This window comes from Octopus bimaculoides, chromosome 7 (genome assembly GCF_001194135.2).
Source record: "Octopus bimaculoides isolate UCB-OBI-ISO-001 chromosome 7, ASM119413v2, whole genome shotgun sequence".
Lineage (NCBI taxonomy): Eukaryota > Metazoa > Mollusca > Cephalopoda > Octopoda > Octopodidae > Octopus > Octopus bimaculoides.
Genome location: NC_068987.1, coordinates 36,380,006 through 36,391,335, shown reverse-complemented (window position 1 = coordinate 36,391,335; position 11,330 = coordinate 36,380,006).

Below are 11,330 nucleotides of genomic sequence, written 5' to 3'. Positions count from 1 at the left end.
TATATATATATATATATATGATACTTATAATATATTTATATATTTTCATCCACCCCTAGACACATGTAACATTCCTCGTCAGATACTGGGGAAACGGTCAAATCATTGATAGAGATGTCTGTTATTAGTCTGGTTTGTAGTTTTCCTCCTTTTCACACCCATATAACATTTTTCCTGACCAAACTCCCACCCTACATCTTTTGAGAATGTTGTAACTATGTCAAGGCTCTTTTTCATCTCAAGCATATTCTTTGCATAAGGTTTTAAGTCATCCACAAAGAAACAGTGTGTAATTTTGATGTTCCTTTTTCCTTGTGAAGCAGTGAGATATCCTTCAAACGTATGTAACACGAATGACAAGGGGTTTACAAAATGTATAAACAACATCACAGGGAGGCTATCTCCTTGGAGTATGCCTTTGCGATACTGAATTCTATGGGTGAAAATACAGTCAGTCTTTGTGTCTAATTTCAAGATGGTGACCCACGATGAAGTCAGGTCAGCTATGGCTCTGACTATTCTCAATGGAACTTTAACAATTTGAAGGGCTTCTGAGTGGAGAAAAGTGTCAAACGCTTTTTTTGTAGTCTAGCCACATTCAAACTAAACTCCTGCTATGCTCTTGTACCTCTGACACAAACTTTTCTTGATTAACAATTACTCGGCACATCCCCAGGCTCCTTCCTTCCCAGCTGTTTGTTCTGATGTGATAATGTTATTGGTTTCACAATGATCCTGGAGGAAGAGGTCTAAATATGCTGTATATATCTTATACATTAAGTTCTGCCATGCAATTGGCCAGTAGTTTTTTTTGCCATGTGGGTGGTTCTGCATTTGGTGATAAATTTTGTCTCTGGCAGAGCTAGCCAGTGTGGTATGATACTGTTCCCAATGAGAGTTTGCTGGTACAGATTGATATGGTATGATCAGTAGAATGTTAGCTTCTTGTACCAATAACCACCAATCAAGTCTCTTTCAGGTGCTTTTCCATCCTGGAGAATCTGAATCACTGTTGCAAGCGTTTCACCATCAATGGTATATTTCTTGGATTTAACGTAGGAGCAATAACTTTTTCGGATTTCTTCCAGCCACAGAGCATCTTGGTTAAATTCCTTTTCTTCCCTCCAGATTTCCCTCCACAAGTTTATGTCTTCTCGTGAAGGAGCTTCCGTGATGTTTACTACTCCTCCTCTCATGTCTCTGTATCCTGCTGGTCACAGTCAAAGTCTTTGCTAAGTGTTCTTCTCTCGGTTATTCTCTTCTGATGTCGGAGTTTTTCACTGATGGCTTTTAGCTCCTGCTTGAGGGTAATCAATTTGTAAGTGAGTGTCCGCTTTTTGCTGTCTCCAAACATCATTTCTATATCCTTTACTTTCTGTTGGTGGGACGTGTAGTGATTTGCTTGTTTGCATACAATAGGCATCATTACATGACTGATACTATTCCGTAAACCAGTTATCTTTTTCTCAAAACCCATGATGGTACTTTCTTTGTTGTTTCGGTTTTGTTTACATTTTGAATATCATTCATGTACTGTCTTACAGTGGCAGTCAGAGTATACAGACAGGCGTTAATCTGCCAGCATGTGGATTCATCACACTGCTCTAAATACACATCAATTTCGTTAACAGCTTTTAATACCGTATCTGGTTTGATTTTTTTCTTTTTACTTATTTTGGTAGAGAATACTCTCTCTTTGAGAGAGTACTTCAAAGCCAAAGTTAATTTTTCCTGAAAACTTTCAGTAAGGGCACTTTTCGCCGGCATATAATCCTGATTACCGCTAATACTACAATAATTGTTGCGGTTGTGTCTACTATTTACCATAGTGGTAGTAGGGAGAAAGTGGTCAATTACTTTAGCCAATAACGTAGTTTGGCTGGAAGACACTATGGAATCTGTTGGAATGTCGCTAGCTGCGAAACCATGTGGTGGTCTTATATCATTTACGTTTTCGTTTTTGTTTATAGAGTTGGGAAGAAGGTTAATTTTCAATTTTTTAAATAAAGTTACAGTTACTAACCTTCCTTCTATTCCACAAACGTTGGTTGTTGGCGTAGTTGCTTCGGAGTAAAATGATTTAATTCTGGACGCAGATCGTCCCAACATGATTTCAATAGATTCATATAGCCAATAGTGGGGTTTTGCTTCGCATTTTTGTAGCAGTTAAATAGATCGTTATTCAATTCATGACTCCAAGTGAAATGCGCTTTGTAGTTACGGTTTCTTCTATAACTACAGCTACAAAGAATTTGTTTACCTGTTGAGCGGTTGTTTTCTTTCTGTTCTTCGATTGTGTACATACGTACATACATACATACATACATGCATGCATGCATGCATGCATGCAAACATGCATGCATACATACATACATACATACATACATACATACATACATACCCTGTTGTTGATATTGAATTTTCCAATGAAGGAGCATTGGATCTAGGTTAGAAACCGGTTCTTTCTCCATTGGCAAGAAATCTTGAAATAAACTGAATAATGACGTACATACATATATGTATTAAGAAGCAAAAATAAGAAAATGATTCCTAGTCTTTATCAAAGATAAAAGAAAGAAAATATTCAGATTTTCTGAAAATAAGCTACCGGTTTCACCGGTTATATAGAGCGATGTTTGCATACTGTTAAAGAAAGAAAAATACATTGAAATATTTGAGGATAAACTTCCATATCAGTTCTGCAAGTCCACAAATTTTTCTTACTGGCTTCACATGGTGCTAGTGACTGGTTTCTTCTGAATGGCTGCTGGAACCCAGTAGCGGAAGTGACAGTTTAATTAGTTGTAAATTCTGAGATGTTTCAGTGTTAACGGTACGCTAAGAAACTGAAACTGTGTTAGAGTATATAGAGAATATAGAGAATATAATGAACTCCAGGAATGCGATACATGAAGAGAATGAGAAATTTATCTCTCAGAAATGTATAATAAGAAATGATTAATGGAGAATTCGTGTGACTTCGAATCGGAAGATTGCGAATTTGAGTCTCGTTGTGGTCGGTTAATATTTTCACTGGCAGTACTCCAGCATACTCACAGCTTAAGGGCGGAAATGTATAAAAGAATAAAAAGGGTAATTTATCTTTGACGGATCGGAATTAGGGAAGATTATATTGAATAAAAGATACCTGATATTTCTGTAGCGAATGGACGATTGTGCTGCGAATAGCTTTTGCTGCGTCTCTTGATTCATCTACACAGATGTTACTCCTACACATAATAGCTGCCCATCAAATTCCTCTTTGGAAATACTCAGTAAAAATAACATTCCAGCAATTAGTGAATTAATTATGCCACAAATTTAATGAAAGCGAAATGTAGTAGTATTTCAATTATGACGTTTAACTATATAAACGATCAGCAAAATACAGTGTTATCCTCCTTCGAGGAACTCTAGCTATCGACCTCCAGAGATTACCATCTGCCTGTCGTACAGTAAAATGTATGCGACCTTAAAACTAAGATTTATTTAAAATCGTTTTAGAGTTCTGGTTTCTTCTTAACTTTCAGATTTCTCCACAGATTTCCTTATTTCATGGGCAATTAGCCAATGATATATTTATTCTTTCTTCCTTTCCACCAGTGCATCTATCTGTCTTGTCTGACTTCGATGTATTTGTCTCTTTCTCTCTCTCTCTCTCTCTCTCCCTCCCTACCTACATAAATACCTATCTTCTGTACTTCAGTATCTATCTAATCTATCTATCTATCTATCTATCCATCTATCTATCTATCTATCTATCTATCTATCTATCTATCTATCTATCTATCTATCTATCTATCTATCTATCTATCTCTATATCTTTCTAGCTGTATGTGTCTGTCATGTCGTCATTTATTGATCGTACATCATTATTTCACTCTTGTGTCTTTTCGTCTACATCCACTTAAGTGTTCTCGATGTTGTCAAATGAAAATATTTTTATCTTCAATAGTACATTCACACTTTATGAATTCCTCCTTCCATCTTTGTGCATTGAAATTATTCCTCAATGTTTCTTCTTTACTTCCTTCCCGTCTTCACCGTCCTACTCACGGACCAGCTTGGTGCGTAATGCTCTCTTTCCGCCTCTCAGAATAACACAACTGTGAGAGGACCGGAAGCGAAAGTATTACGATTAGCATCCTTTCGACTGGCGTAATTCCAGACTTGCGTGAGGTCACTTGAATATCTCCAGAGCTATCTCTGACTCCTTTATCGCCAGTACCTAAAATCCTAGAACAATAAAGAAGAATTACACTTCATTTCATTTGTAATACATTTGACGATGATGCTGATGTCAGGTTAGTTCTAAATTATAAAACCAGTTGTATATAATTTTGTTTTCTTGAATCTTCACAAATTTGTAATAACTTTGAATTTATTAGGAAATATGTAAATCATAGTAATTTGTAGATCCTTATTGTCTAAATTTCATATTGATTTTTACATTGGTAGGAAGAAGAATAAAATCGATTCGATACACTCCATTTAGATTACAATTATCATAGTCCCAGAATGCTTGAGATACAAAATCGATGCATTCAATATCTGCACTCATTCCAAATATAGACTGTAGTAAATAATTTCATATGGTTTAGTTAAAAGTATTGAAGGGTCCCTGATCATGAATTCTGCAGGAAAATTACAAGCTGGATCTCATTGTAAGATGTTAAAAAAAGAAATACAGTCACTTCTTACAGCAGCTTAATTATCAGGAACGTTGCATAATCTGAGTAGTTTCTGGTTAGATCTTCAGAAAAGGATACACTTCTCTAAGCGTAGATATTGACAGCTTATAACAATTGAAAGTGTATAGAGATGCAGACACAATTAAAACAGCCGGTTTAATTGCATAACAGCAGCACATGCACTGACGAAAAATAATAAGATATTGAAGACATAACCTGTTTAGCTGCGTTCAAGAGTATGTACTTTATGAGTAACTATATGCTGCTAAACTCTTCGGTGGCAGAATGCGAGTAACAGTAAGAAAACTGGAGAATGGATTGATTTTTGTTTTTTACCCTGTGATGTATATACTTTGCTTACATTCCATAGTATATGCTGTCGCTGCAACAGCAATCCATTGGGCGACAACAAAAGCAGCAGCAAAAAAAAAAACAAAAAAAAACAAAGAAGACAAAACAAAAAATAGAAATAGAGCTACAATCACACATCTTGACCAACACTAACTATAGCTGCAACCACAACAACAGAAACGACAACAACAATAATGAAGATGACATTTACAACCGCAACAGACATTGGATACAGCAACAACAAGAGCACCAACTTCGATCCATGAAGTTTAGCAAATGAGGTGGCGAAAATTAACGACTATGCAGATATAATCGCCACCAAATATATATCCCCTCCCTGCACTGCCCTTGCGCTGTTTTTTTTCCCTGCTACATGTAGGAATATGGACGTACACAAAAACGTAAACATACCCCTGCCCTCGTCTGAAGCAGGGAATTTTGATTATATCTCGGGTGATGAGGAAAGAGGGTAAAGAAAGAAGAAACAAACAAAAGAACTGAGAAAAACGAAAATATAAAGTGACAAAACACACAAGACACCAACTCCACATCACTTCTCGACAGCACTAAACGAGCAAAAACAACAAATACTCCATCGCTAACACCATCACTATCATCAAGAAAAAGAAAATGTGCATATGTAACAACAGACACTCAAGAGAAAACAACAGGAGACAAACACAGATTCAACATCAAGCAAGACGACCACCAAGTAAACATAAAACTACAAAACACACGCACACACACAAAAACAAACAAAAAATTGACCCTTATCCAATTTGTGCTTCAAAGAAGAAAAAATAACGAACTGCTCTCTTTCATAGCACCAACAAAATAGAAATGGAGATAGAGGTTTTCAATAATAGGACAACAAAATCTTGGAGGATATGAAATTAGTGAGGCCACCAATAGAGCGAAACATGTCAGTCTCTCTAGACGTGAACGGTAATGATGGTTGTGCCTTCAGACTAGATGCCTTATATGCCCTGACTGAGGCAGTGTAGCTGGACTTCTTCAGTCATTTTCCTTGAAACGCCCAGCACACATCCCACATCACAGCAATTGTAGGTAAGGAACCTGGCGTGGCTAGGGCTCTGGTTAGTTTAGTTATCTAGAATGTTATCAGTAGAATGAGCCATTAATACTTTTCAGTTATTCACAAAGCGGCTAATTCAGAAGTTCGATTTCTACAAAGTTGAAGGACATTTGGTCGGTGATCAGAGTTCGTGGTCACCTATCACAACTCTTCAGTATCATGTATTTGGTTGGTTACGTGTTAATGTAAATCCGAACTTTCCTTTGTTTTTATATTATCCTGAATTCTGATCTCAGATGCAATTCAGTATAGTGCTGTAAACATTCTTGACCGTGTCCTGTGTATAAAATTGAGGTAAACATATCTATCTTACAATAATATATTAAATTCTTTCTAGAGTTTTAACTCGTGTGGATTGTCGATTAGCAGAATCGGTACAGCCGGGGGGGGGGGATGGATCGCATTACTTAATTATATCTAGTAACGTTTTGAATCCTCTCTTCTACCAATAATATGCCTGAATTTTATATTCATGCTTCGGGTCCATAAAATACGTAGCAGTAGATTGGAGAATATCAAAATACCCTCCACTTATTTAGGTGGCAGTGTGCGTATGTATACCTGTATCATCACATTATGAATGTATTTATAATTATCCTGAAGTGACTTGTAAATTAGGAGTGAACGGCAAATATTAGCTTGATTTAAATAAATTTTCTTTCCTATACAAATACATTGCACCTTTTTAATATTCGATAACGAATGAGAATAATGACGTTTCTACGTTCAAGATGTCTGCTTAAGAAATGTAAACATGTTTTAATTTTAGTTTTAAACATAAAACTTATATCATTTCTAAGTTTAAACTGTATTCAATATGATATATATAATATATGTGGGTATATGTATGTATTTGCGTGGCTGTGTTTGTGTGTGTGTGCTTGGGCACTGTCTGTGAGAAAAACAGCTCAATGACGCAATCCACTCTGCCAGAAATTTGGAAACGACATGCTGTACCAATTGTCTAATATAGGTGTCTGGGTGTCAACCTGAGAACTGTGCAAACTGAGGACAGTGCAGCCTTAGGACATGTATCGAGAGTGATAAAAATCAAATATTCAGTCAACATCATGGTATTTCGAGTGATCACTAAGTGATGATGCTGTTATGCCTACATTCATTTTCTCGCACGTCTTCAGATTCAAAACTGATGCCCCTACATCAAGGGCTTGAAGGATATAGTGCTGCCCTGGTTCAAGAGGGTGGCTGCTGGAAGACCCTATATCTGGCAACAAAATTTTGCACCGTGCCACACAAGCAGGAGAACCTAGTAAGGGCTGGCAGACAATTTTTGTGACCACATCACCCCTAACATCTAGCTACCTAACTCCTCAGCCTGCAACCCACTATCATGTGTGGGGGTGCAGTTGAGCAAGAGACCAACAAAACTCCTTGTAACACCAAAGATGAGCTGAAGGCAAGGATTATGGCAGCATTCACCAACTTAAACAAGGATACTGTCCAGAAGATTTGCAGGAGATTCCGAAGTCGTCTGGAGGCCGTGGTTGAAACCAATAGCGATTTTATTTAATAAATCTACTATTTAGTGTTTTAAGATATATTTATGTAATTATGGTAAATATATCTGTTAAAATGAGGTGTCACCGTTATTTCCATTTTTGCGTAATTTAGACGACAGTTTATTCAGCCTGTATATGAGCATACATAGGTAATGCATGCTAAAGTAGGAGACCCTCGGCGTTTGAGTCACTCTATTATTCCTGCTAAATACTAATAACATAAATAGGTAAATACCCTCTTCGTTCATGAAGAGATATGGTATTGCACCAAGAAATTTCCCCTCCGAAGCACAAGTCCAGGTAAGATTGTTTGTGGAAGGCCATCTCCATGCCTTTGATGTCGTTCAAGGCAAAGGCAAATGCCTATACAGCTTACCAACAGCACTGTCGCAACTCATTTCTACCGGTGGGGCGTCGTAAAATGAAGTGTCTTGCTTAAGAACACAGCACACAGCCCAGTGCGCGAATCGAGCTCACAACCACACGATTGTAAGCCCGATGCTTCAACCAGTGATCCTTTCACCTCCACATTAATAATGAGTATTTATCTCTCTCTACCTATCTCTGTCTGTCTGTCTCTCTCTCTATCTTTACACACTCACACACACACACACACATATATACACATACTCGTGCACGCATGCACACACACACACGCACACACACACATATACGCATATGTATGTATGTACATATACGTGGTCTGATCAATAAGTATACGAGCTGTTGCTATAGTCAGGAAACTAAAGCACACAGAGTGAAGCCGCTTCGCACAGATTGACCTTGAACTCTGCTGTGCATGCGCATTAAGTTTTAGCGTTCTGCTGTTTACATCAGTGTTTGGAGGGGTGGTGTGTATCGTGTGGTCGTTGCATTGACCCTAACAGAGAAAGTTGAGTAGAGAATCTGCATCAAATTTTGCCAAAAGATTGGCGATACCTACTCAGAGGCTTACGCAAAATTTTTCAAAAAGTTTTCATTGTTCTCGGCACAAAGAGATTTTGTGCAACTGAAACCCGACTGTCTTTTTATTGAGCTGAAAGTAATTTTGGCACAATCTTGACAGTCACGCATCTCATAGCCAAATCTTGAGTGAAAATGGACTGAAATAAGCCGTAGCTAATCTGTACATCCTCTGATAACTCACGGATGGTAATTCAACAGTTTCCCCTCACAGTTGCATGCACATCTGCAATGTTTTTCTCAGTTCTGCTGGTTGCGGGACACCCAAAACGTTCATCACTATCGACATTTTGTCAGTCATCTTGGAAACGTCTGAACCACACGTACACCTGTGCGCGGCTCATATACTCCTCTTCATACACTTTCTGCAACGTTGCGTGGGCCTCTGAGCAGGTATCGCCATTACAATTTTGTCTGTCATGGTCAATGTGACGATCACATGCTACACACTTTCCTTCCAAGGACTGCTGTAAACAATGGAAGTGAGCCAGAACGTTAAAACGATTAATCAGTGCCAAGCGGCTTCACTCTACCTGCTTTAGCCTTGTTACTATGGCAATAATCTGGATAGCTATTTCACACAAACACTCACTCACACACATACACACGCACGCACACATATACACACATGCATAGATGCATACAAGAACATACTGTACGTACGTATGTATGTTTGTATGTATCTATGCATGTATGTATACATGTATGTATGAGTGTGTATATGCATGTATATATGACTAAATGTATGCATGCCTATTTTTTATTTATTGTAAACAAACATAATTTTTCGCAGTTCTACGTTGTATTTCTAATCTATAAGACAGCCTATTTTGAGATTTTATTTCCTTTTACTTGGAGAAAAAGTGATTTTCTTCTGTCGATCTGAAAACTAAGAAATATAATGTCCCTGTTCTATACAGAAATATACTGTCCGATATCAGGAACCAATTAAATGTGTAAGGAAATTGAAGTAATTTTTTTTTAATCTTTATCTTATATTTTGTTTTCATATTAGTTTCTAATTTTTGCAATTTTATATTTTATTTATTCTTTCCTTTGCATTTTTCGTTTTAGAAAATCCTTTTTCTATTTTGAATTAAATAAGCCCAAGTAAAAGGTTCGATGATGGAAACTTTCCAAATGTTATTACATCAATTCCGATAGATGGTTTGTATTCATTTAGCAACGTGTTCCACAATGTTAAGAACCTAAGTTAGCAACATAGATAATCTATTTTTGATGTTTTATTCCAAGACGAAGCCAATGCATACTGCGTTTCCTGGAACCATGATACAAACCGGTCTCCTTTGTTGATCTGAGGTCAATTTGCTGCTCTGTGAGAAGCAATTACTGGAGAAGAAATTTATATAATAACATCGTATTATTTACGCTTTCTACATTCTTCCAAAACGGAAATGCTGGCCAAAATATAACCAAAAATAAAAGTAGATATACGCTTATCGGGGACAATTATAAAAATAAAATAAAATACTATAATAGTTAACCATTTACAGATGGCGCCATAGTAAAATTCTGAGATGAATGATGAGATTAAGAAAATCGAAGAGAAAATCTTGTTTGCACAAAGGTCACACTATAGGTGAAAGATATTATTTGTGGTAACATAATAATGTGAAATTAGATATAGATTTAATATATGGAAGCTTTAAAATGAATAAATATGAGTCTATTTTATTAAACAGAGTAGTAAAATATACAATAGATGCACTTATAATTTCACACATCTTATACATTGGATACTCTAAATTAGATAGAAGTGCAAATTTATGAGTGGCAATTTTATAGTAAATTTCATTTAGTGTTAGAAAGGTTCTATCTAGCCCTTGGCACTACGTGTGTTCCTGGGACAAAATATCAATATATGCAGTTGGACACTTGTCTGGGTCATCGACACAGGTATATTGACACACGCGGCGTAATCCTTACCACAGCCTAAATACTATAACAAAGCTACATTCTAAATGCATACGCATTTTTATCATCACCCAGCCAAATTCTTCTATTTATTGCTGATTAGATATGTATTAATTTTGGGACGGAATTAGACTTTCTGTAATTGCCACATTACTATAAAGATGCATTTGTTTTCTTCTTTTGGCACACTACTGGTGAACCTTTACCTTCCGGGTAATAAATTTAAACTTAGGATGCATTTAAAAACTACCCAACTCATATGTCACTGCACATTCTGTTGCAAACATTCGGGTCTTTTCTAGGTGTGATGGTTTGAAAACGGTCTTAAAATCAAAGCTGAAATCATTACAACCCACAGCTTCCCTTATATACATGTGCTGTTTCGCTTTTTTTCCCCCCTCGTACCCTTTACAATACATTTATTTACCGTTCAGTGGAGAGAACTTAATTTTCTCTGCCACCGTCCTTGCCTCACATTGCTGTGTGCATGTTCATCTATCGCATCCACTCGTCCATAAGTCAGTAACTTACGCTGCTCATATTGCCAAATTGAGCAATATTGTCAAATGTGCGAGGAATTTTAACAATATTTGTTTGACACCTTACGAAGGATAGGACGTGTTTGCATTGCACGCTTTTTCATTCACGTACATATTTTTGTCGGCAAACCAAGCTACATTTTCCCTTACGAACACATAAACACTCCCACCACAAACATATATACATGCATGTGTACATAATTATAACAATATATATATATATATATATATATAT